This window comes from Microtus pennsylvanicus, chromosome 10 (assembly GCF_037038515.1).
Source record: "Microtus pennsylvanicus isolate mMicPen1 chromosome 10, mMicPen1.hap1, whole genome shotgun sequence".
NCBI lineage: Eukaryota > Metazoa > Chordata > Mammalia > Rodentia > Cricetidae > Microtus > Microtus pennsylvanicus.
In genome coordinates, this window is record NC_134588.1 from 64,367,848 (window position 1) to 64,395,827 (window position 27,980).

Below are 27,980 nucleotides of genomic sequence, written 5' to 3' on the forward strand. Positions count from 1 at the left end.
TATCAGCAGGCCTCACACTGGAGGGAATTTACCCTCCACTCCTCGCCTGCAGCCCAAGCCATATTAGCCACACTGAAAACCACGCCCAGGACTCTGCATGCAGAAGCCATGCCTGGCCAGCCCCACAGCCCACATTCTCATTAGCAAGAGGCCTACTATGTGTCCCAGGCAATGAAGGCTCATGCTACGTTCCATAAACTGTTCTTTAAGCAGAGCTATGATCCATCAGCGTGAAGATGTGCTGAGCACTAGGGGACAATTAATGACCTGATTAAGACCCATGGCAGCTAGGATGCCAGCCGGGATTCTGAGCAAGTCTGTTCGGGAAAGTGTTCACTTTATAGCATTTTCCTTTCTTCCCCTTGATCTAAGGAAATCTTTGTTTTACCCCTTTTCTCTTAGTGCATCGGTGTGCCGTGGCATGGGTGTAGAGGGCAGAGCAGGAGTCAGCTCCTTCCTTCTCCCATGGGGGTTCCGAGGAGAGAATTAAAGCTTGTCAGACTTCACAGCAAATGCCTTTACACACCGAGCCGTCTCATCTGCTCAGGAAATCCATTTTGTTATTCAATTTCTCTCCAGCAACCACTCTTATCTACCTTCACCTCTTCTATAAGAATCAGGACCAGGGACTCCACGCCTCCTGAACTAACCGAAATCTGAGGGGCTGATGCCTGGCACCCCAGGGGACTCTTTAGGGGTTATTCTGCCAATAGATGGAACAAAGTTGTGTCATTAGAACCTGAGAGCGTTTGAATTCACTTGGGTCGGAAGCATTCTGAAGAGATGATACATATGAGAGTCTCTATTTCTCCCTTGCCTTGCCCTCTCTTTGTTCCCGTCATTTCTCCCACTCAATTTCCAGGCTGTCTCTGTTCCTTCTTTTCTCCTCTCTTTGACTCTGCCATGGTCACCGCTCATTGCTGAGGCCACTGCACCTATGACTCTACATCTATACTCTCAGCAAAGACATCGGAAATATTTACAACCACGGTGGGAATCAGGCGCCACCAAACCCGTGTAGTGTGACGATTACAAATAATCCCCTGCAAGTGTGCCCCACGTGAGACCCTTTGCACATGAGTTCAAATCAGCTCCCAGTTAGATCCAGATCCCAGAAGCCAGGTGACAGCCAGATATCACTCTCAACTGTGCATTTGCATCCGTCTCTGCTTTTGTGGATTCCTGTGTCTTCATCTATCTGTGCAGCTCTTCATACTGAATATATAGGTACATGCTAGCTTTTATACAGACAGGGTGTCACCCACATCCTCATGGAACTTCCCTTTGTAATATTCTTTCATGTGGATGGGCATTTTTCCTGCACGCATGTGTGGGCGCTATGTGTGCATGCATGCTTGGTGCCCCCAAAGTGTCCAGGAGGGGGCATTAAATCCCCTAGAACTAGGGTTAGAGATGGTTATGAGTCACCATGTGGGTGCTGGGAATCAGACCCAGGTTCTATGGAAGAGTGGTCAGTGCTCTTAACTACTGAGCCATCTCTCCAGCCCCGTCGTGGAACTACGCAGCTCAGTGGTTGAAGGACTATTTGCCCATTAAGGAAACCAATCAGTAAAGCTCAGTAACTTGTATGGAACCACAGTGATAGCAACAACTATGTTATACATTCTTAGAGCCCCCCTTGTCTGCCAACACCAGCCTGACTGCGTTCAGTTTATCCGGTGTTCCTTTCTTGGAAGCTAGCTTCTAGCTCAGCATCACCATAAATCTTTTGGATTTGATTAACATCTTCCCTTTGAAGTCATTCGCTTCACTAAATGGTTTTTTTCTTCAACCAGCAACAGTCACAGGACTTGGAGCATGTTGACACGCAGAGACTCAGGCTCTACCCCAGACCAGTTAAATCAGAAACATTGACGTTGGAGGGCTTGGCCTGCCCGTGACATAAACAATCCCCCAGGTGATTCTTAGATTGGTTCTTAGAGTCACCAAAAGTTATAGGTAATAATCCCATTTGAAGACCACCAGCAATGGAATATGGAAAATATATGATAAGGGATCAGGAGATGGCTCAGTCAGTAATGTACACAAGAACTTTAGTTTATAATCCCAGGAGTCACATAAAAAAGAACACAACAACAAAAATAAAACCAAGAGTCACCTGTGTATAATCCCATCACTGGGGCAGACATGGACATAGGTAGGTCCTGAAGCCCACTGGGCAGCTGATTCAGTGATCTTCGGCTTCTGTGAAAGATGCTGTCAGTTTCAACAGGAGATGGAGGGGAGTGAGAGAGAGTAGTGAGGAACTAGAAAATGTCCAAACTTCACCATAGGAAACTGTCCTAGTTTTGAAGGTGAAGAGTGATTGGGGAAGACACTCTGCTTTCATCTCTGGCCTATACATGCACACACAAGAACACATACATGAACACATAAACAAAAATATATGAAGAAGAGGAAGAAGAAGAAGAGGAGGAGGAGGAAGAGGAGGAAGAGGAGGAGAAGGAGGAAGAGGAGGAGGAGGAGGAAGAGGAGGAGGAGGTGGAGGAGGAGGAGGAGGAGGAGGAGAAGGAGGAGGAGGAGGAGGAGGAGGAGGAGGAGAATAAAAAATGCATGGCAAGGGATCTTGCTTCAGGAACACCCAGGGTACATGCTGTTGACAATTCTTCACACTGTAGTCTGTCCTCAGATATATAGGCTTTCTGCCCTGATACTTCAAATTATATGAATCTAACACCTTCTGAAATGAATGGCTTGAAAGGTTTAAAATACTCTCTCAGGATCAGACTTGTCCAAGACAAAGAAGCTAGACAGGGCTGCAGGTGAGCCATCAGGGTACGTGTGAGAACTAACTAACTATCCCCAGATACAAGGATCATGTTTATATATTGAATATAGTCTATAATAAGGTCTTTGCCATGCAAGCATATTTTATGTGATTCTTCACTTAAGTAAACACATTTTAATTACTGTCATTTCTTTTGTCATAAATCAAGCCTACAATATGCCTGTCAGAGGAAATAGTTCTTGTGTGATGTGTCAGTTTCTACTACCATCTTCTCTGGGTACTTTGCACACTTGCTTCCTCCTCTCTCCCAATCTGTCCATTCTTCCCTTTAACTAAAGTCAATCACCGTCCTGGTTCATGGGAGCTCAGAGGCATGTGACCTGGCTGACCATTGCTACCAGCCGATAGCCTTTCATTTGCTGCTTTGAAGATGCTTTTACAATGCTCTCAGCGCCTTGACAAACTGCAGTTCGGGTCCTGCATAACTGTTGCTTGAGAAGCCACATCTGCTGTGGGCATTGGCACGTGGAAGAATATCTGAGCAGAAAAATGGAAATCAATGTAATTGCAAGTTATCAACCCCAAATTTCATTGACTTGCTTGCTTCAGAACTGTAAAAATGATTTGAGTTTACCTGAGTAGCAAATAGGTGCTCACGTTTTGAAAGCTTAATTTTAAATCTAAATTCCTAATATTAAAAAGCAGAAAAAGCACTCGCTGCAATTTTTCCTTGTTAGAAAATTCTATTAACAAAACACAAGGGGTCAAAGGAGTTGCTTGATAATTCACTATGGTATGCACGGAAATGTGCATTTAATCCAAATGCACATTAGTTTAACCAGAAGCCTTTGCCTTTCCCTGCTGCTGTTTGTTTTCAAGAATCAGATGACAGGCTGGCAAGATGGCTCACTAGGCAAAGGCACCTGCTGCCTAGCCTGATGACCCATGTCGTCCCTGAGCCCCGCAATCTGGAAGGACAGAACTGACTTCTACAAATCATCTACAAAGATGTACATGTACGGTGAGAAGGCACGGACACTAACATACGTACACAGGCTCACACTAAATAAGGAAAATCATCTGCAGGGCTGTATATGTGTAGTGTAAAGACACAGACACTAACATACGTACACAGGCTCATACTGAATAAAGAAAATGTAATTTAGAAATTATTATTTCGGAGAGAGAGGGACATCCAAACAACTTATCACTTGTGATTGATTCATTATAAATGAAACTCTATTTGATATCTATTAGGTTTTACAATCCCCAAACTTTCCACACTAACTATAGAAGTAAATGAATGTGGCGTGTGTGTGTGTGTGTGTGTATGTGTGTGTGTGTGTGTGATTTATTTATTTATTTATTTTTTACAAAGAAATCAAGCAAGGGACAGGTTTTTTTCCCCAAGTACATAGAAAAAGCTGACCACATAAAATCAACTTCTGTGTCACACAATACGAAATGAGTGAGGACATGAGCTAGGCAGCTTATGGCAGTGACATTCAGAACAGAAATTTTGGAACCTTCTTACTGGGGGCAAGAAGAGAATTCGGGCTCTAAGTTCCTTTAAACTCTTCCTCTACAGGAGCCCCTCTGCTCCGAGCTCTGTGTGGCTGGGGCTGAGACCTCTGTGTGCAGCACTCAGCTCTTCTGGTGACAGCTTTAGTATGGGGACCTTATCTTTCATGGTAAAAATGGTTCTATCTGCTCTATACTCCTGAAGGAACATGTTATGACAGTCTTAGAGTGTTCAGGGCCACTGCAGGAAAAGCTCCTTCCTCTGGGCCAAAAGAATGAAATCTACCCCTGACTTAGGTGGAGATACAATATTCTGATCTGCTTGAAAGGTTAGAACATTATATACCATTATTTTCTCCTTTAAGAGTTAATCTATGGGGATATAAAGATGGCTCAGAGGTTAAGAGCACTTGCTGCTCTTTCAGAGGACCCATATTTAGTTCCTAGCACTCACATGAAGCTAACAACCATCTTAAACTCTGATTCCAAGGGATCCAGCCCCCTCTTCTGGCCTTCATAGGAACCAAGGACACATACGGTACATATCCATATATGTGGGCAAAACATATATACATATAAAATAAATAAAATACAAAATAATTAAATTTCAAAAACATAGGAATTAATCCAGCTGAGCCTGACATGACCTGGCCAAGAGACCATCCTTAAGAAAATGTGATTCACTTAAGGTCACGCTACTGAGATGGGAGGAACAATCAATTACCTGTCCCAGAATATTTGATCACGCTGTGAACCCTGAGATTGTGTTATTACTGGGAAAACCTGTTTCTAGTTGTGGTGTGTCTCAGCCCTAGCACATACCTTTAATCCAAGAGCTTTCTGCATGAATATTGCAAACAGGATTAAATAAAATCAATCATAGGTCAAGGGGCGGAGCAAGTAGCCAGTTAATAGGAAGTGAACATGAAAAACTGATAGAGAGTAAGAGGAAGTCAGCAAGTTGGAGAGAAAGATGCACAGGAAGTAGAAGGGAGGAGCACTGAGTGGGAGGAGTCTTGCTTAAGGTAGCGCTGGAGAAAGGTCTTTCTGGGATGTTGGCAGAAGAGGAAGGTCAGCTCAGTGCTTTCTCTGCCTCTCAGAGCTAGCAGGCCTTCACCCCAGCATCTGGCTCTAGAGTTTTATCAGTAAAATTGAACAACTGAGATTATGTTAAAAATAGCAGTCAGCCCCATGACAGATAAAGTACTTTTCCTTCCCTGAAGCCCTGTTTCTATGCAATAGCTTACAGAAACAACTATGCAGGACTGCTACGTTTGGTCACTCTTCTGAGCCAAACTCACAAAAATCTTCTTCTTCTCTGTCTCTTTGTTTCTGATACAAGCCAAGTCTAGGAGAAAGTCTCAGTAGTGTGGAGGGTGGACCCAGGCCTGGGGAGGGGGGAGGGGGAGGGGGAGCCTGAGCAGCACAGCAGGTGGGCCAGCCCCCCACCCCTGGGAAAGCCTCCTCAGCAGTATAGTGGCGCCTCCAGAAATTATCTGACCACTGGTGCCTCAGCCCTACCTCCCTACCCGCCCCTGGAGTAGTGAGCATCAGAACCTATGACCTGTAGGCACCTGGAGGAATGAGTATCACAACCTTGGACCTGTAGGGACCTGGAGGAGTGACCATCAGAACCTATGACCTGTAGGCACCTGGAGGAGTGAGTATCACAACCTTGGACCTGTAGGGACCTGGAGGAGTGACCATCAGAACCTATGACCTGTAGGGACCTGGAGGAGTGAGCATCAGAACCTATGACCTGTAGGGACCTGGAGGAGTGAGCATCAGAACCTTGGACCTGTAGACACCTGGAGGAGTGACCATCAGAACCTTGGACCTGTAGGGACCTGGAAGAATGACCATCAAAGGCTCTGCCTTGTTTCCATTGGAAGGAGCAGCCAATGGAGACACAGCTCCCAACCACACCAACTGGAAGAGAGGGACCCCTTGAAACACAGGCTCTACCTGCTCTGATTGGGGGAAGAGATGGGTAGAACACAGGGTAAGATATACTCAACAACAGGAAGAGTAATATGGCACCATCAGAAACTACAATGGCAAGACCTGAACATCCCAACACTGATAAAGCAGAAGAAAACAACCATAAAAATAACCTCATTAAGATAATTGAGGCCTTTATAAAGGAAATGAGAAATTCCTTTAAAGAAGTGCAGGAAAGACAAATAAAAAATTAGAAGAAATCAGATACAAGCCAAAACTCAAAACTTCAGTACTTGAACCCAAATGACCATAAATACATAGAACTATGATACAATATCTCTAAACCAAATGTGTATTCTCCAGCTATCTACCCAGCTGGCTCCACTCCAGTTAGGTGCTCAGCTGGCTACTTTAGGCCTCTAAGTTTGTTTCCTATTCTGTGTTATAAGATGGCCCAGAGAAGCTAGGCGGTGGTGGCGCACGCCTTTAATCCCAGCACTTGGGAGGCAGAGGCAGGCGGATCTCTGTGAGTTCGAGACCAGCCTGGTCTACAAGAGCTGGTTCCAGGACAGGCTCCAAAACCACAGAGAAACCCTGTCTCAAAAAAAGCCAAAAAAAAAAAATGTGTAACCGAGGAGATGTATATAATAATAAAGTAAGTATTATAGAATGAGCAAAGAAGTGAAGCTTCGTGTGTCAAGGCAGGCCGAAAGACATGTAAGGCAGGGCACTAAGGCTAATGGACAGGTTGGGCAGAGGTAGAATATAGGAACAGGAATATTTATTGAAAAGCTTCAGAAGACTACACAAACTGAGACAATTCAAGGAATAGCTAGGAATTCTCTAAGTTACAATCCTTAAGAAATTTCATGAGAAGCATGAAATTCAGGACCGATAAATGGCTACCTCTGGCTTGACTGTGTATGTTCCCCACAGGCTTGGGCGGGTCCCCAGCTTGGTGCCCAATGGTGATGCTATTGTTGAGGAAACAGTGGTACCCTGGCTAGTGAGCCAGTCAGAAGGAACAGAGCTATCAGAGCTACAGCTTGGTCCTGCTTCCAGTCAGGCTTTCTGCTTTCTGATCCATTGACAAGTCTGGAGCATCCCCCATGCGCCACCAACCAGTGAGAATTCTGCTTGTGGCTTCCAGAAAGCCATGAGCTGATGTAAATCCTTCCACCCTTTGGCTTCACTGTAAGGTGTCTTAGCACAGCAACAAGAACTAAGACCGGTAACATGCCTGACTTTCTCTATACTCCATGGGGGGAACATTAATTCTGCTTTCATTTTGCAGCGACAGCACCCTAAATCTAGAAAATTCATACTGGAAGCAGGGAGAAGATTTAACAAAGAATATCAAGGAAAGAAGAAGCGTTCAACAGCCCTTGTTAATAACAAAGCTATCCTAGTCATACTGGCTTGTTTCAGATCCTGAGTCTCCTCTATGGTATTTCAGGATATAAGCAGTAAGGCTTTCAGCTGGGTCCTTCCTGTCTCTGAGATTCTCTACCTCCACTTCCCAAGAATTTACATTACAAGCACCCACTGTGCTAGGCTTTCCTCAGGATGATTCTGGGACTGAACTCAGGCACTCAGGTCTACAAGCAAGGGCTGTACTGCCTGAAGCATCTCCCCAGTTCTGGCTACCACTTTCCATCCAGATTGGCTAAAACCTGGAATGTTGCCGCGGTGAGACTCATTTCTTTGTATGCTGACATTAAAAATTAATTCTACAAAGCTGGAAGCCTTCAAATAAAGACTTTTAGCTTTCTGATTCTTAATGTGTTTGTCTATAAAATGGAGAGGCAGTTATGATGAGAGTTTAATGAGAACAACTACATAAAAAGCTTACAAAGTATCCTGGCATAGAGAAAATATCCAGTCAATTTCATCTAAAAAAATGATGGTCACGGTGGCATGACGCATCTCTGTCCCCAGTCCCTTTGCCTTGGAGGAATTATTAACTCCACAAAGCTTAACCAGCTGTCAAGTCTGCATCTTGGCCCAGCCTTTTCTACTGCTCCTGTGTCTGCCTTGCAGCTGCTGTATTGTGAATAGGCCTGCTGTATTGTGGTCCGGGCTTCAGTGGGACACATCCAGAGGCCTGATTCCTTCCGCCCTTCTCCACCCCTATTGTCTCGTCATACGAGGCAGTTTCAGATTCTCGTAGTGAACTCTGGTCACTTGTATAGAGCTCTCTCCTCACACTCCTAAAGCCTGCACATCCTGTCCATTCTTCATTCACCATCGCTTTGTCATGCGTCTGCTTTGAATTCAGCAAGGCTGAGACCAGACAGAAGCTTACCTCCGAACACAAGGTGGGTGATGCCAGGGGGATGCCATTAGGGCATCTGTAGGAATCTGCATACATGTGCACATCCCACCCGTACATGTACATGAAATGGAATTCAGAGCCTTCACACTTAATTTTTTTTGTTCCCTAAAAAACGGAGCATAGATTTACAAAAAGAGAAATAACAAGTTAGAGACATGTAAGCGATGGCTCTGATAAAAGACAGTGGGTTTCTGAGGTTGGCAGAGAGCCTTCCTGAAGCTTTTGTGTGCTCTGCACATAGAAAAAAATCTTTCTCAGAAGAAGGGGATGGAGGTTTAAAAGCACAAACGTATCAACCGATCAAAAACTACACAAGTAATCTCCAAGAACCGGTTTCAATGTGAGTCAGAATGCAGAACAAGGGGTCAGATTGCATTTGCTTAGTATGAGTAAAGCAATGGACACCCCAGTTCTGGGTTTGACATTCGCTGGCAGCAGTTTTTGAAGCGAACTGCTGCCTTTCCCAGCTTGGATAGAATCACTACATTCTGCTTTGGAAGGACATAGGGGCTTAGCCTCTGCTTCAAAAGGAGTCTGGCTGTTAAGGGGTGTGTCCTCTGTGGTAAACAACAACAGCTCTACAGTGCTGGCTGTGGTTTCTAAAGCTGTAGACCATACCAAAGGCTCCTACTGTGTAGATCTGGCTGCCATGGACGGAACTCACTTTAGACCAGGCTACCTTACACTCACAGAAATCCACCTGCCTCTGTGCCATGTGCTGTCAAAAAAGCCTGTGCCACCACACCCCAGAAGTCCTTCCTGGTGATATTATGAACGGTCTTTTGGAGCCCGAAACATCTATTTACCCCACTTGAAGATAAAGAAGTACTTTCCTTGTGACAGCTGCTGATTCATGACACCCAGAGGCCTGTCCTATGCCAACTCCCTGTCCCTCTAATATGGGGGTGCACAGTAAGCCAATATGCTATAGGGAAGTAGGTAGGAGAATAATCTTGCTTCTGGTCATTTATGAGGGAGGTACAAAGAAGAAGAAAAAAGAGAGAAAAATACAATGACAATTTCTTTGCGCTTTGAAATAAGACAGGGTTGAAAGAAAATCATGTTTGGACCAGGTTAAAAAAAAACTATTGCCAAGGACATTTTTCATAGGTGCTAAGTGAAAGAAGCATAGGCACAAATGGAGTTTGTGCTTTGCAGCTCCATTTACACGAAACGTCCAGAACAGATAGATACATCCACAAAGAGGAGCACAGACAGGCAGTTGCCGGGGTTAGGGCTCCAGGTAAGAAACTGCTTGCAGAGTGAGAAGCATCACTGTGGAATGATGGGAAGGTTTGAGGAGGACACTGAAGCCAGTAGCACCATGTTATAAACTGCTACATCCTTCTTTTTTTAAAGATTTATTTATTATATATGCAGTGTTCTGTCTGCATGTATGCCTGCAGGCCAGAAGAGGGCGCCAGATCTCGTAGATGGCTGTGAGTCACTATGAGGTTGCTGGGAATCAAACTCAGTGCTATTAAGCACTGAGCCATCTCTCCAGCCCCAAATTGCTACATTCTAATGATTAAATTCTACTCGGTGACATTGACTTTACTATGTCACTTTTTAAGTGTTAACATTTTAGAAGAAAGAGGGGCCCGGTGGTACAGGCCTGTGATCACGAACACCAGCCAGGCTAGGACAGAAGGACTATGGGTTTGAAGGTAATCTAGGCTACCTAATGAGGCCTTGTCGGAAACACAGGGGATGACGTTCCATTCTAGAATGTAAGCAAAAGGATATTTCCCTTTCTCGCAAACACTTACAGGGTTGCTATGAAAGAAGAACACGTTATCCTCCTCACACTGGGTTTTAGTATGAGAGGAGGGAGGGGAGCTTTGTTTATTTTCTGTTCTTCATTCTTCAAAAAAAATCACATATAGAAATGTTTCAGGTAAACAGTAGACTACCTACTTATCCATGAAAGAGACAGAGTGTAGTTTCCACACCAACCTAGGCAACAGAGTTAGACCCCTTCTCTTTCTTTCTCTCTCTCTGTTTCTCTCTCTCCCCCTTCTCTCCCCCCTCTCTCTCCCTCTCTATCTTACACACACACACACAGAGAGACACCCTATAATTGCAGGGAAAAAAAGAGTTAACCTTACTTTGCAGTCAGAGCTTAGGAGACCATTTGTGTTAGCTCAGCAACTTTGAACAGTAGACATGAAGTCCGGGTTAGACATGCAGAGATTCTTGAGGATAAAACAAAGGCGAAGGAGCAGAACTAGGAAGAGAAAGCTTGAGATGAGGCTGCAGTGCCCTGCTGTGGGGAGAAGAGAGAGGATGGCAGATTTAGGTAGTCAGAGCTCAGGCCCGAGGATGATTCCAAGAAATGGTTGGGCAAGCGGATGAAGAGAAGGAGAGAAGCCACCAAGAAGGTGTGTTCTTAGGCCTGCTCAGCATGGCCTGATGTTAACCAGCACCACACGGCTGGGCTCTACAGCCTACTTAGCTCCTAACACAAGAGACTTCAGCGGCGCGTTTTCCTGGTGTCATCTCAATATATGTTTCAAAAGCTACACTGCACCTCCAGCGCTGACTATTTCGAGTCTCTGAATTGGAATGTGTGGCTAACTGGAACCTAGGGATGTCTGCCCATTTTATTTGAGGCACCAATTCCTTTAACCTGTTCTCATCAATCTTTGAGGGTTGTTGCCAGGGAGGACAGAGAAGTAAGATAAGCCACATATAATAGCTATCAGCCACACTCAGGATTCTAGCCATGGGTGAGAGAGTCGAAGCCGTGGGTAAAATTCCCAGATGGCAAGTCAGATCCTGAGCAGAAAGAGGGGAAACGTGGATAGTTAGAGGGAATTTTACTAAGAAATGCATACTCTTGTTTATTGCAGGGCAGGCCGCAAGGCCATTCATAGACGTGCCAGTGCCACCCAGATCCCTCCAGCGAGCTCCAGACCCGCTCTGAGGAACAATAGGAACAGATTGTAATTTGCACACGATGCTTTTGTGCAATTGGAGATCTTTTTGAAATTTAGGATAATACGTCTTCATAAATCATGCACTTGATAAGTTAGAAAATCTTACCATTTCTGTAGAACCAAATTAGTCAGATTTTACATGAGAAGTCAGGTACCTAGAATTGATCTATTTGATTCTGTGAAAGTTAGCCAAGGATATTATTTATAAGCCATATTGGAGGAAATAATCTATATTCTGGAGGGAAATCAGTGAAGTTTGAATATGCTGCACCAAAGGCTTTAAAATAATATAAATAAGAAGCACTTCTTTCTCTCTCTCTCTCTCTCTCTCTCTCTCTGTGTGTGTGTGTGTGTGATGTGTGATTCCCCTCTGTATGCTGTGAATATGATTTATTACCATTGGTTAATAAAGAAGCCGTTTTGGCCCGTGGCAAGGCACAATAAAGCCAGGCAGGAAGTCTAAACAGAGATATAGAAAGAATAAACAGAGTCAAGGAAATGCCATGCAGTTGCCAAAGAAGACAGATGCCCAGAACCTTTAGCTGTAAGGTACAGCCTCATGGTGATACACAGATTAATAGAAATGGGTTAATTCAAGATGTAAGAGTTAGCTAGAAATATGCCTGAGTCATTGGCCATGCAGTGTTGTAATTAATATAGTTTCTGTGTAATTGTTTGGGACTGGGGAGCTGGGAAATGAACGAGCAGGCTCTGCTTACATGTGTGTACATATGTTTACACACATATATAGGACAGTTTTAAGAAGAAGAAAGCCTAAAAGGGGCAAAGACTGTACAACAGAATAAAACTGCATCATATTCAGAGAGCTTCACAAAGGAAGCGCCAGTGTATCTATTTGGGGGCAGACAATGGGGCTATTGGTCCTTTAAAGCAAAATGCACATTTTTTTTGGTTGTTACCACTATGATTTGCTTATCAAGACCTAGCTGACCTATAAGCAAAGTACATCTGAGAGTATTTCATTTATATCAAAGAATAGATTCCTGTCTTCCCAGCGCCTGGCTTAGAAACTCAGCTTTTTAGACAAAGCGTGTCTTTCCTCCTCTTTCCTTCCCATCTCTCTCGTTCCTTTGCTCTCTTGCCTCTGTTGTTTTCTTTACAGTGGTCCTCTCTTGTTCCAAAAAGACCGTTCCCTTTCTGCCTCCTCAGCCCTCGGGATGAAGCAGCGCCCTCTGATGAAGTGGGAGAAGGTCTTCCTCCGAAGACCAGTGCGGGGGGGGGGGGACACATTTGAGAAGACCAACTGCCTGTGACATGGCTGCCTGTCACTGCAGCCACCAGGAGGAAAGGGGGCGCCACAGTGGGACCACGTGTCCTCTGACTCACACTCCCTGGATGCAGAGGGTAGAGACACCTCTTTCCTGGTCAGTGGGCAGTCCAACAATCGCATGCACAATGAAGCAATCAGAGGAGGTGAGCAGGTGAGCATCCCCTTTCAGAGGATAATTTACCTTTCTCCTGGAAAATGATTATTGGCTGACAAGGAGGTGGTAATTTACCTCCTTCCAGTTCATAATAAACAAAAGTAGCAAGTGGGACACCATTTTCAAGAGCTACGTGGGTGATTGTAATCACCTTTTTAGCCTTGAAACCAGCTCCTACCTCATCAGCTAGGATACATAATACCTTCTTATTTTTTTTTAATGTCTTCTAAAAGAAAGGGCTTTTGTGAGGCTCAGCTTGGCAAGCCGTCTGAAGTGTCCCCTATTACTGCACTCCGCGGAGTTTAAAGTTCCTTTTGTAGAAAGCCCATTTTTGTAGCTCCTCATACCCTCTCACTGCCTCCACTCAGGAAGCAGTCCGAGCCCATCCGTTCTATTACAGGAGGAGAACAAAAGGAATGCATTACATAAGTAAGCCACGCTGGAGCTGGCTGGTCCTGGGCACCAGCACCGCTCTGGGTGAGAGAAATGGTCCTTAAGTAAGAATGGCTGTTTTAGTAGGTCAGCCGGTTCTATAAAAGCCGGCCACAGGACATGTGCTGCAACGGAGTTCAGCATCAATTGGAATTCAACAGGATGGGAATTTAAGCATCGTCTTTAAATGCTGGGTCAAGGAATGGATGGGGGACAGCTACCATGGGGGCCTATGGAAGAGAGGAGACAGAAAGACTGTGGACAGAAGCAGGGGACAGAGAACCCTGGCAGCACAAACTGCATAGGAGACTGGCCAAGCACAGGGCATGAGGACCACTCTTGTAGAAAGGGTTATTAACAGCCATAATTACCGTCTGCAATTTTCATACCACCAAAACAAAAAAAAAAAAAAACCAAACAAACGAAAGACAGCAACCTTGCACCACCACAAAACAATCTTACAAAGAGAGGCAGGGAGGGGGACTGATGAGCTTGGGAGTGTCCGACTCCGTGAGAGCGGGGAACCAAAGTGGGTCTCTAAAAAGCAGTAGCTGTGGACATTTAACATGAGAGGAATTCATTTTCCATTAAAAAAAAACAAAGCGAAAAAAAAGAGGAAAGCTTCTTTGGTGAGAAAAGAGGAGGAGCTTGGAGGGTAGAAGTGGGGAGAGGAAGAAAGGTTGGGGAAGAGAGAGAGATTAGGCATGGATTCCCCTGGCTGCATAGCAACCGCTGGCTTTACAGAGAGCCAGGGTTAAACAGTTCCCAGCCTGTTCCACATTCTGCTGCTGTCACCAGATCAATGCAATCATTTCTGTGACCTGCCCGCCCTGAGCACCGGATTCAGGAAGCTCTTGCTAGTACAAGATTTGAAGGATCTAACCACGGCTAAGGATATACCCTGTTGTAGTTCTTTCTGCCTTGCCTGAAACCACGTTTAGTGAATCCCTCATTGCTGTAGGTTGTGATCAAATACAAGTTTGATCGAATACACATGTACAGTAGGTAAGTGATGTCCCTCCTGGTTCCGTGTACATGAAAGGCAGGTGGGCTGGGTTTTGAGGCCAGATGTGTATTGCACTCTTTGGAGATTTACCAGGACAGAGCTTTGGATTAAGCACCTGCACTAAATTCATATGAGTATGGGGGAAAATCAAAATGGACTGACTCATGCTGAGAGCCACTCTGGGGGTGCAGCTAACCTGAAAATAGTTGACCTGAGGGTAAATTAGAAATAGGAGAAGCCAGGTTTCCAGCAGGCCAGGCCTAAGGATAAGAACCAGAGTCATTGAACTCTAAGGAATACATTATTTTCTCCCTGTTATCACGCTGCCTACCCCATATGAGGAAGAAGCTTTGGAATGAGCAATAATATTTAAATTTTTTTCCTGCTTTTTTTCAGACATTTCTTGAGGATAAACCAACTGTTTCTGCTCTGGGCCTTGATAACCTTCCTGTTTGATACAATGAAGGAGGGGTGATTCAGAGATTGGAAGTTAGATAAAGCCAGCAAAGATTTCTACATTAAATGGTTATAATTTTTTTCTGTTGACGCTAACTAAATAATTTATTTCTCCAGGAACAGAATTTAAACATATACCTCAGGCAAGCCTGAAATTTATAATCCTCCTGCCTCATCTTCCCATATGAGAGCGACCACATAGCATCACCACATCCAAGCTCACGACGACCACTTTCTTCATTCGGCTTCCCAGCCTCACTTTCCCTCAGGTGTTTGGTTGGGTTCAGGCCATGGGCGTCCTCAGCAGGAAGATGGGGGCAGGAAGGAAATGGAGAGGGAACACCCCTTTTCCGTGACCTACTTGGAACCCTGTAGTGAATGTCAGCCTTTGAGTGGCTTTCCTGACTTTCTGGTCTCCAGGTTCCAGATGGGTCGGCCTGGCTTCCCTACACACTAGACTCCAGTGTTTCTCCCCAGTTTCTGCGCTCTTTCCCCTGCTCAGACTTTCTGAATCTTCAGCTGGGTTGAGGGTGTGGCCCCGGGGTGGACCATTTGCTCAGCAAGGAGGAAGCCTTCTACCACTGCACAAATAAAACAAGAGTAAATAACATCCCCTTTCCTAATAAAAATACCTTCTCCTAAATCTTTTGCACTGTGTTTCCCAACAAGACCCGCCCTGCCAAATCGGGAATTTGTGTACAAAGGTAGATGGATCGAAAAGACAAAAGGAAATGGTAAGTAGAAAAGAGCTCAAATGAGTCTGGAAAAAAAGAGTTTAGATAAGCACAATGCCACAGATTGGTCTTCAGTGCTTGCTGGCCTCAATCAGATATTCAAGCAGCTGAATGGTGCGGGCCATGTCTTCTCCGAAGCCTCTCATTTCATGGATAATTAGCAATGTGCCAGTCCGCGATGACGGCAACCTTCAGAATGGTCAGTCTGTCACTTCCCCGTCCCTCGCTGCAGACACAAATACCTCCTGATTACTAAGACTCTTATTAAGGAGCTATTGTTTCCCACATCACTCCAGCTCCTCCTAGCTCCTCGTCTTTATCGTCTTGCATTCTACTTAAAGAAGGCTTTTCAAAGAAAACAGAAGATCTCTGGATACCCACATCAGGCTGTATTCACAACAGTGCAAAAGTGCATCTGGTTCTGTCACTCGTGGGCTTTGTTTTCCTGTGGAAATCTAAGAATAACTTGCCATCGGTTGCAAAAAGAGAATGAAGTTTCCAAAGAGCACACATGTGACAGAAGTCACACAGGAGGTGAAGTAGAACACGACAGTCTGGTCAGGCTCCCCTGTGGCCGCCATTTAACTTGCTCCAAGTTTTTGGCCACGATATTCATTGTTATAAATATTAAGTATAGCTACTGTCTCTGGCAGAACTATTCCACTTGGGCAGATGGTGTCCCTTAAAGAGGACATCAATTCTACAAACTGCCAGAGTCCCCTACTGGCTAAGATGGGGGAAAAAGAAAACAAAGTGATTAACAATTTGCCCCACCCACCAAATCCCTGCTCCTAGATGTTATGAAACATGTGTTTGACAGATTCCTGTCTTCAAATTACCTAAGTTTCAGAGCAAAACCCTTGGTTCAGGAGTGACAGTGTTTTACCTTTAATAAAATAGCATGAGCCCTGAGAACTAAAAAGGCTAAGAAGCATGGTACATGGTCCGGAGAGGATGTTCAGTCGGTGGAATGAAGAGAAAGGCTCTGTGGCCCAGTGTCTTGGCAAATGTCACCCACTGTCATATCAAGACGTGGAACAATTGCCCGCTTTCAAGGACCACTTTTGTTTAGGGATGCTCATCCCAGAATTCTGCTCTGATTCTGCAGTCATCTACAGTACCGTCAACGGTTTCGAGAGGATTCCTGCTTCTGCACACAAAGGAATCGCTCTCATCTACAGAGAGCATAATGGGAGCCAGCCACTTAGGATTTCCTCGAGAGGTACTCACATCCTTTCGAAACAAAAGCCGAGGCAGACAAAGACGGGCGAAAAAAAGCATTGAATTGGCCAGTGTGAGAAAGCAGAATGATAGCCACAGAACAACCGTGAGAAGGTTGATCTTTGGGCAGCTTCAAGAGTAGTTGTTTTAAAAACTTGTCTCACAACCTGGAGATGCCTGGATTTCTTTTCACAGACCCTGACCTCTGCGACAGAGACTCACCTGACAACATGGCTGGGGAAGAATGCGTGCATCTGTGACTGAGCCAGCAAGAACACGGTACTCCGCCACTACTGCAGATGATACGGTAAAAATAGAGGTGCAGAGGACTCGGGGAGCAAGGACAAAGGATTATGCTGATAGATCCATATGGTGGCAGGTGATTCTTTAAGAGAAACTTCTATATAATATCTACCTATTCAAGGATATTAAATGCATAAAAATCAATAAAATTAAATTTAAATTAAAAGTATTAATTAAAATAAAAAGTATTTTATACTACCCCAGTTTACCACATTTTTTTAAAAAATGTGTCTTAGATAAATATTTCTTCTGATAAAGCAAATAAAATAGAACAGGGCTCATTCATTTGGGTCTATCTCTCAAATATTATAGGAGAGCAACTTAAATTGTTAAATTCTGCTTAAGAAAGAAATGATGACCAAACTCAGAGCTCCGGGGGCAACACCAAAAATCCCAGCAGTCATAAAGTTGAAACTGTTTACCAAACAACACTGCCTTCAGCACATGACAAGTCTTTACAACAACAAAACCGATGCATTATTTCCAGTCTTAATTATAAGAATTTATGATGTTCACAGCACAAACAACCAACCACAAATATGCACATTTTTAAGGTTGGGGGAAAAGAGGAACTCATCGTTGTTGGTCCCCAAGTACTAATTTTAAGTTGTGTGATGATATGAGAGAACCCAAGATCCTCTTCCTTGCTGTGGGAGTCTCCTCTGTGTCCTGTGATCACCATTAATGAATAAAGAAGCTGCTTTGGACCTATAGCATGGCAGAACTTACATAGGCAGGGAACGCTAGGCTGAATGCTTGGAGAAAAAAGGGCGGAGTCACAGAGAAGCCATGGATACTCTGCCTGAGACAGATGCTGGGAACATTACCTAGGAAGACACTGCCACGTGGTGATATACAGATTAATAGAGATGGGTTAGTTTAGGCTATGAATTAGGCAGAAATATGCGTAAACTATTGGCCAAACAGTATTGCAAATAATACAGTTTCTGTGTGATTATTTTATGGCTGGGTGGCAGGGACCAATGAGCAGCCCCCTCCTACATCACTTCTTGGCACAGAAAAAAATGATGATTACTTTTTAAGACAATAATTAAACCATTGGTGGCTCTCCTTTAACTGACTCTGATGTTCCTATATTTGACTTTCACAAACAGCTCCTTGTTGTAAAACAGTATCACACAGCCTTTCTGTGTGACTGCGATAGGAATTGGGCTTCACTGAGCTAAGGCTAGGTCTTTTGCTCTGTACTTCCAGTACCCAAGTGCTGGTGGGCTTTTAGGAAGACTTAGGAACAGCCCTCAGAGAGTTGTTGAGTGCAAGAGCTCTTTTGTTAAATGTAGGGGGCTGTGTTATATCCCGTCAGTATGAAGTATTTCTTACCCATAGAACACAATGCCTTACACAATCAATCTAAGGAATGACAGGCGGGCTTATTCTGGCTCACAGACTGATGGTCCACTCAAGGCAGGGGAAGCACAATGGTAGGAACATGAATGGCTGCTCACATGGCTTTCTAGTCTGGAAGCAGAGACAGATCAACATGGGCGTTTAGCCTCATTTCTTCTTTTCACTAAGCCTGAGGCCCAAATCCATGGGTATGTGTGTATGTGTGTTTGTGTCCATACAACTAAGTAGGCCAGTTTTCCCCATCTCCAGCCTCATGCTCACAGGTATATCTACTAATCTTTGGAAACAATTTTTACTGTCAGAGTGGGATAGTGGCATTTATACAAAATAAGTAGAAACCCAAAATGGTGCCAAACCATACCTAGGCAAGCCTCCCGAGATAATCAAGAGTGTTAAGGTGGAAAGACATAGGTCTAGACTGATCTCAGCTGTCTCTAGCCAAAGATGACACTTTTACCACTACAACCCAGGAAATATTGGCAACAACAGTTGACATTGTTGCGGGTGTTAAATGGTGAGACTTGAGACAGCAAACACAAAACTTATCAGACTGCCTCATAGTAGGTGCCAGGCATTTGTAACTGTCATTTCATAAGCAGAGCTAACATCAACCTGAACATACTACAGATGTCAGATACTGGGCTAAATGTTATTATTGCACATGCTTGGGTACTCAGGATGTGCTCAGGAAAGACAAACACTGATATATTGCAGTTTATTAAACAGATGCAGAAAGAAAGCATATAAAAAGATGTAAAAAGTGTATGCCATGGCCTAATGCTACACCAACAAATTAAGGTCCTTTTATCCTGTTAATGCTTTCTTCTAAAAAGCTCCTGATTGTACGAACCAGGTACTACATGCAAAGTCAAACGTGTTTTATCCTCCACTTCATATAAAACTGCAATCAAACAGAGCATGCCTGAAACATATTACTGCAGCCCAGGCAGACTGCTGGAGCCAGCGCTGCCACTAATTCTGTCCTAAGCTTGGAGGAAAGTGAAAAAGAGACACAGAACTTCAAATAAATCAATTTTCTTTCCTAGCGTCCTTTCTTTATCATTTGATTTTACTGGATGTTTTGTGCACCGAGTTAATCATTTCGAAGTCAAGATCAATTTCAACATGAGCTTTCAATTCATAATCACTGTCTGATATTGTAAAGGAGGCCGGTTCTTGAGAAAGGTGTGCAAGTGCACACTTGTGAACTTGTGTCCAGTGCCCATGCCACACCGCTCACACTTTCTCATGGAAGTATCCAAAAATCTTTTTCTCTGTTGTTAGCAACTACTTGGTTAAGATGTGTCCCAGGCAAGACCCAGCGTATTTCCCAATTTAAGCCAATTGAATTCTCCCCCCCCCCTCCCTGTCCAGATTCTTTATTAGAATATCCGAAAGAGCAAAAAGAGCTGAGAGGTGGTTTAAATGATGGTGTCCTCAGAAGGCTGTTAGGAGCACATTCCTGTTGATAGCTTCAAGACTATCCTGCTTGCTGTCCATCCCCAAATATCACAAATATCATTGTCCTGTCCCTTTAGTTGATGCTAGATAAACAACCAACTTCCTTTCTTCCTTCCTTTTTTCCTCCCTCCCTTCTTCCCTCCTTCCTTCCCTCCATCCCTGCCTTGATTCCTTTCTTTCTGTCTCTTTATCACTGGTGAAACACCAGATTACTATTAAAACACCACCACCGAAACAAATTTGGAGCCTATCTCTTCCTCTTTTATTTAACTACTTACTCACTTTACATTTTAGTCACTGACTCTGGAGAACATTGCACTGAGGAATCCTAAAATTTGAGCTGCTAAAAGGATGTCACTGCTCCTTCTAAACCCTACACGCCAGTTTACCCAAAAGACCAGCAAGTGATTCCTCCTTTTGAAGAAAGTCCCTTCAAATGCTTCTGGACTGAAACTAAGACGGCTCCTATAACTTCTGAAGTAAGGAAAAGTGTCAAGTTTAGATAATATTCCATTACATATGTAAATATATATATATATATATATGTATATATGCACCTACATTCATGAAATAGCACCCTACATTTCTCTTTCCCTTGGTGAGTTTTTGATTGGCAGGAAGCAAAGAGTTCCACAGAAGCAGCCCTGGGACCTGCTGAACCTGCTGTGAGTTAGTCGGTCTTCAACTCTCAAATATGAGTCCGAGGCAAAACAAAGGGACAACCAAAGACAGCACGTACATCATTTCAGGCAGAACTACAGGATCTTTCCTCAAGTCATTTCCACGGTGTCTCCCTGCACTACCCTGCGCATTTACTCTGGAAACATTCACTTCAAGTCAGCCTACCTTGGTTACACGCTAAGCCATTGTATTCAAGTCAACGAAGCATCTTAGACATGTTGTCAACTTGCAGCACAGTTTCTCCACTGAAAGGGCTAAAAAAAAATGAGGGCAAACTTAGCTCCCAGACCTGAGCATTTGATTTCAGATAAGTTCCATCTTCAAACTGTTTCTGCAATTCTCAGTCTGCGCTTGCCTGCTGTATTAAAAAGGTAGCAGCATCACTGCATGTAAAATCCAATGAATCAGGATATATAAAAAGAAGAACATTTGCAAATCTTTAAGGATCAAAGGCGGTAAAGGGGGAAATGATTCCAGGCAAAGCCACAATGGGGTGGAACATAAAAGAGATGAAGTCAGGCAAGCCAGGGGGAGAAGAAAGAGGCTATGGGCTGAGATGATAGATAACTGATAATACAAACTGAAGGTCGGTCATCTGGGCCAATGATCATCTGTTTATCAATTTGGCATTTCCTGAGATCTAATGGTGTTACAGATACTATATAAATTGGAAAATTGGAACAACTATATGAATTTAATATTGACTCAGCTCTACCCTCTGGCATCTGACCTCAGAGGGAAGATCAATTTCTATTTTCAGAGCATGGACTTGAAAAAATTACAGATATATATATATAATTACATATCATATAATATATTAGAAATTATATATATGTATTATGATAGCCATCTTTCAGAAAACGAGTTATTTCACAATTAAAATAAATAAGCAATATATTAACACCAAAATATATTAGTAATATAAAATGTCCAGTTTTGCAACAAAGTAATGTGTTTAGTAACCCTCGACAGTCCTATACAATACTAAACTTCTGTTTTTCCAACAAATCTTCTCAATGTATATATAAAAGACTAAAAATATTCACTATATTTCAAAACAAGCTGAGATAATCCATCAGTTTAACAGATTAAAGAGCATTGAACATGAAGCAAGCTTCTAAATCTAACTTCAAACTGTAGGAAATTTCAACAACAACAAAATGAACAAATAACAGCAAAAATGCCATTTTAACTCCTAATAATTCCAACCAGTGGGAAATCAACGGTAGAAATGCAATAGCTTTGTAGCACAGCAGATTTGCAAAGCTCTCTGGCTTGTTGGCCTTTGGTTCTTGGCAGGCAAATAGTGCAACTGTCTTCCGTCATCCCAAATCTGGACTCATCTGACTCAGAAGCCTCTACCATGACACCTGATGAGATCAAAGTCCCCAATGAGATCAAAGTCATTTACCTGAGGTGCAATCAAGGCGAGATTCATGGCACATCTGCCTTGGCCCCCAAGATAGGTCAAGGTCTGCCTCCAAAAAAAAAGTTAGTGATGACACTGCCAAGGCAACCACAGTTGGAAAAGTCTGATCACACCGACACTGGCTACTCGAAGCAGACAGGTCCAGATGAGGTGGTGCCCTCTGCCTGATCATCAGAGCCCTCAAGAGACAGAAAGAGGCAGAACACTGAGCACCGAGGAGTATCACTTTTGATGAGATTGTCCGCATTGCCCAGCAGATGTGGCACCAGTCTCGAACCAGAGAGCTTTCTGGAACCATTAAGGAGATCCCGACTACTGAACAGCCTGTGGTCTGCAATGTGGGTAGCCGCCACCCTTGTGACATCATAGGAGACACCAGCAGTGGAGCAGAGAAAGGCCCAGCTTGTTAAGGGGCAACAAGAGAAAATATTCAATAAAAGAGCTCTGATTTAAAAAAAAGAAAGAAAGAAAGAAAGAAAGAAAGAAAGAAAGAAAGAAAGAAAGAAAGAAAGAAAGAAAGGATGAAAGAGAGAGAGGGGGGAAAAGAAAAGGGCCCCCAGAAGCCAGGATTGCATGTAATCCCATCTTTACAGGGAATTATAAAAAAATAATGGAAAGTGAAATGAAAGCAAGAAAATAATACAGTTACAAAATTATAAATCTGATAATGAAACAGGAAGTATGGTAAAGAACGAAAGAGAGATTCCACAGCCAGAGACTATGGTAAGAGGGCAGAAATAAAATTCAGTAAGGATTTAATCCCAGCACTCGGGAGGCAGAGGCAGGCGGATCTCTGTGAGTTCGAGACCAGCCTGGTCTACAAGAGCTAGTTCCAGGACAGGCTCCAAAACCACAAAGAAACCCTGTCTCGAAAAAAAAAAAATTCAGTAAGGAATTAAAATAGCAGACACAGTCGTGCAGAAGGGAGAATTGGCAGCTGGGAAGGCAGGACGAGCTAAACCGGTGAGTTCAAGGAAAGAGGGGAATGTCTGAATGCTGGTGAAGAGGAGTGTGGCCCGGGTGCAGCCACACCACCCAACATGCACACACACAGTACGGGGGCCCCCACAGGACACAGAGGGATGATGGGAGGAAGGCCGTTTAAAGCAGCTTTGTAGGAAAATATCTCCAATCATCGGAGGCATATGGCGTTTTAAAAATATAAACAAAATCAACAGATCTTCAGTAAGAATAATTATAAATCAGGAGATGAGATTAAAATTGGAAAGATGAGATGAGAGAAGTGACACCATAGAACTAAAACAGATCTTAGTATACTATTAACAATTCCATGCCAACAAATCAAATAGCCGATGAGGACTGCACAGATTCCTAGCAACGTACAACCTACCAACTCTGAGCCAAAGAAGAAAGAGACAATCTGAGAAGACCTGTGGCAAATTAGGAGCTCAATCAATAATAAAAGAAATCCCAGGGCCAGATGGCTTGACTGTAGAATTCTACAAAAGTACATTTGAAACTAATATTAACCTTTCTCAAACTCTATCAGAAAACTGAATTCAAAACACTGCCATACTAAAAGGATTATATACTACAACTAAGCAAGATTTACCTCTGGTGCTGGAGAGGTGGCTGGCTCAGCAGCTAAAAGTTTATCTCTTCCAGAAGGGACCCATGCTCAATTCCCAACCCCATGAAAGAGGGTCACAACTGCCTGTAGCTCCAATGCCAAGTGTTTTTCACCTCTGACTTTCCAGTACCCACACACTTACGGCATAGGCACACATATATGCATGATTAAAAAATAAAGTAAATCTGTTTAAATCTGGCCTATGAAATAGAAAGCTTTCTCAATATATGCAAATCAATTTATCCTGTATTTCATATGATTTCAACAGATGCAGGGAAAGCACTGACAGAATTTAATATCCTTTCATGATTAAAAAAAAAAACATGCTTTCAGTAAAGCAGAATAGACCCCAGAAAGATATACCCCAACAGAGCAAATCCTACCCATACAACTACTAACATGTTTTAAGTTCAGGAATAAGAGAATGGCCACTCATCATTTCTGTTGAACATACATAATGTTGGAAGTTTAAATCAGAATAATCGGGGCTAGAGAGATGGTTCAGCAGTTAAGAGCACTTGCTGCTCTTGCAGAGGACCTGAGTTTACTACCCAGAACCTACATGATGACTTGAACCATCCCTAACTCCATATTCGGGGGATCAAATTCCCTCTTCTGGGCTCTTATGATACCAGGCACACATAGGGTCCACACGCATATATGTAGGCAAAACACTCATAAACATGAAATAAAATAAATAAGTCCAGATCAGAATATAAGAAGAAGAAATAAAAGGGAACCAAAAAGGAGACAAAAAAGTGATTACTACTCCTATTTGTTGATGTTGTGATCTTATACTGTGAAACGTGTAATCCACCAAAGAACCAGACTATAGTTGAGCAGTGGTAGTTTTACCCATGATTCCAGCCACTTAGAAAACAAAGGCAGGAAGATTAAAAAGTCCAAGTATAGTAAGGACAGCATAGCAAGATTTCATCTCTAATATAAATGAAAACTGTTTCAATTGATAAATAATTCAATAATGCTAGAGGTATGAAACCATCCTACAATCGTGGCTATATATATATATATATATATATATATATATATATATATATATATATTAGACTATATATATTATGATATATAGGTAATATATTGCCAATAAACAATGTGAAAAAGAAATAAGTAATTCTATATATAATAGCAAAAAATAATAAAACAAAACAAAAAGACAAAACAGTGGACAATAGATTTTGCCAACAAGTAAAACATTTGAATTCTAAAAGCTTAAAATCCACAAAAGAAATTGTAGGTTACACAAATGCAAAGGACCACTGACCTGCAACAAATATTGCTAAAACATCCATATCACCCAGCGCAATCGACATTTCAGTGAAAGAATTGACAATGGAAATGTGGGAAAAGCTGGGGAAAGAACTTTAAAATAATGCAGAATAACGAAAGACCACACACACACACACACACACACACACACACACACACACACACACACAAAACAGGGGTGGTCGGCTAGAGACATTACAAAATCTATTGTAGAAAACCAAGAGATAAGTTCAATAAGTTTGGGGCAATTAATTTCTAACAAAGCCTCTGCTCTTAGCTGCGGCCTGTTGCTGTGATGGACACCATGACAAAAAGCGACCTGGAGGAGAAGGGTATTTTTTGGCTTTTACTCAGTTTATACTGAATTTGGGACAGGAATCCAAAGCAAGAACCTGCAGACAGGGACTCTAATTTCTACCAAGTTGGATATAATAAATTAATTAATTAATAATAAATGAGCAAACGGCAGTCAGCAGAATATACAATTGAGGATAGTCAGGGTCTTCAACAAACGTGTGTGGAAACTGTGTATCCATAAATAGAATGATGCCAAACCCCCTTACTGTCTGAAGTGAAATAACGCTGTCAGGCTCCTGTGTTTGAACACCTGGTCTCCAGCTGGTGCTTTTGGGAAGGAGGACCCTCTAGGAAGTAGCCTAAGTGGAAGAAGTGGGTAGCTGGGAAATGGGCCTTGTGGGTTCCTGCTTGGCCGTGGTTCCAGTCCAGGCCCCCTGTATCCTGACTGCTGTTCCTTGTAACAAGAGCCTCATGCTTCCGCAAACTACCGTTTCCAGCTGCCCCTGCCATCACAGAGAGGGAAAATAAACCCTTCCTCTCTTATACTGTTTCTGTCAGGTATTCTATCCCAGTGAAAAGAAGAATAAATACGGACCCATAGCGTATCATTTCCAACAATCAAATTAAATTAAAATAGATTGAGCACTTACATATAATATCTAACACTGTACATTTACTAGATGAGACAATAGCAAAAATGTTCCACCACATTGATCTAGGGAAAAGCATCTCAGTTATCATGCCAAAACCACAAACAACAAACGCAACAATGAACAAGTGGGACTGCATCCAAGCTGAGCGGCTTCTTAGAGCCAACATGAAGGTAGTGAAGGGAAGAGACAATTCAGTGATGGAAGGAGATATTTATAAAGTGTAGTTGAGATAAAGGATGATTATCCAGGGTATGCGAGCAGCTCACAGAAGGAAGGAACCCAATCAACAATGATATCAAGAAGATAGTCAATAAGGGTAGGTAACCTACCTGCAAGCTTCTCCAAAGCAGGCACACCAATGAAGAACAGACACGTGAAGGCTCCCAGCATTGCTGCTCATCAAGAGAGGCAAATTTTCCACTGGCAAGGGGATATCCTCCACACTTAATAGGTGGCTTCTATCCAAAAGACACTGGGAAGTGTGAACGAAGACGCGGAGAGGAGGGAAAGTAGACACACTATTGGGGAAATCAGTTACTATCCTCATTTTGAGAATCGTTGTGAAGGTTCCTCAGAAAACTTAAAAGAAAATACTATATAGAACACTAATCTGCTTCTGTAAACATGTTGCAAGAATTAAAATGAACATGCAGAAGCTATACCTGCATTCAATGATCATTGTATACATTGTACACTACTCCCAGTAGCCATGACATGGGGCCTCTCAGCGACCATCATCAGATGAATGGATAGGAAAAGTGTTGGTGATATATATTGTGGAATATTATACAGCCCTAAAAATGAGTGGCATGTTGACCTTTGTGACTGTATGGATAAGCCTGCAGTGAAATAAGCCATCCATAGACAGACAGAAGTACATAATTTCATTTATAGACTGACTCTAACAAATCAGACTTATGGAGGAAGCTATTAGAAAGGTTATTGGAAAGGCTGGGGAGGGAGTCAATGGGGAAAGAGAAGATGTTGATCGGGATATTGGTCAAGACGTACTGCGTTTCAACCAGACAGAGATAAGCTTTTGTGAGCATCGCTGCAGGGAAGGCATTGTGTATTTCAAACAATGAATCTATTTTCAACAAAACAAATACATATGAGGCAGTAGATTCATCAATCAGCCTGTAAGCATTCCACGTTATGAATATGTATAGAAGCGGTATGTTATACCTCATAAACATACATAAATATTTTACAATCCTGAATAAAATTTTCAAAATGAAGGCTAATTCAGAACACTTAGAATTTGCTATTTAGCCGAATGCATATGTAAGGGTAGAGTGCAAACATGCCATTCTGCCTTCACATTACTTTTTACCAGCAACATTTAGAGAGAGGCACGTGGCCATGACATGTCTAACATACCTAGGGGAAGCACACTGAGCAGAGAGCAGGAAATGCCCATAATGCAGGTAGTATAAAACAACCATAAAATGAGGCGTTCTACAGAGGACCAAAGAAGAGACAGTCTACATTAAGAAAAAAAAAAGACAGATTAACTGGTTATGCTGGACATTTTTATATTCAGGACTGACAGAGGCAATTTAATCCCCTCAAGTAATTATCTGTAAATTGTCACAAGGTCTTAGAAAAAAAAAACTGCAAGAAAGCATCTTAAATACTTTACTGGGGAAAGATAAATGTGATTCCAGATCACATTTTTATTTTTAAAAATAGGTGGCATATGTAGAACATATTTTGCTAGGAACTCCTTTAGATATATATTGGCTACTATTCACAGAACTGGATAAAAATAGTAGAGCCAATTTTTCATATGTAAGATGAACACTAGAGTTTTTATTTTATTTTGATAATACAACTTAGTTAGATTAATAAATGCCTTGGAAAGACCATCAAATAATACAGAGGCTTCAAGATCTTACAATCAATTTTTCAACTATTAAGCAGTTTATCATAAAACCTCACTATTGCTCACGGGCACTATTTTGCCTAGGGGATCTCTCCAAACACACAGCCACGATCTTTATCTCTCCAACGTGGAGCAATCGGAGGGTAGTGCGAATGTTTGCTCTTTGTAAATGCGGCCTCCATTCTTCCATCCATTGGTTCTAGAACCCAGAGGCAGAGCAGAAAACTGAAGCAGTATGCCACAGGT

General features: G+C 42.7%; 1 protein-coding gene and 1 pseudogene across 3 annotated transcripts in view; one reads left to right on the forward strand and one right to left on the reverse strand.

Annotated features, from left to right (window-relative positions):
- The window catches only part of Fhit (fragile histidine triad diadenosine triphosphatase), a 1,412,380-nt gene that overhangs the window by 605,406 nt on the left and 778,994 nt on the right, over window positions 1–27,980 (reverse strand). The gene's annotated exons all lie outside the window — the stretch shown is intronic.
- Window positions 15,737–22,431, forward strand: LOC142859189 (large ribosomal subunit protein uL11 pseudogene; annotated as a pseudogene).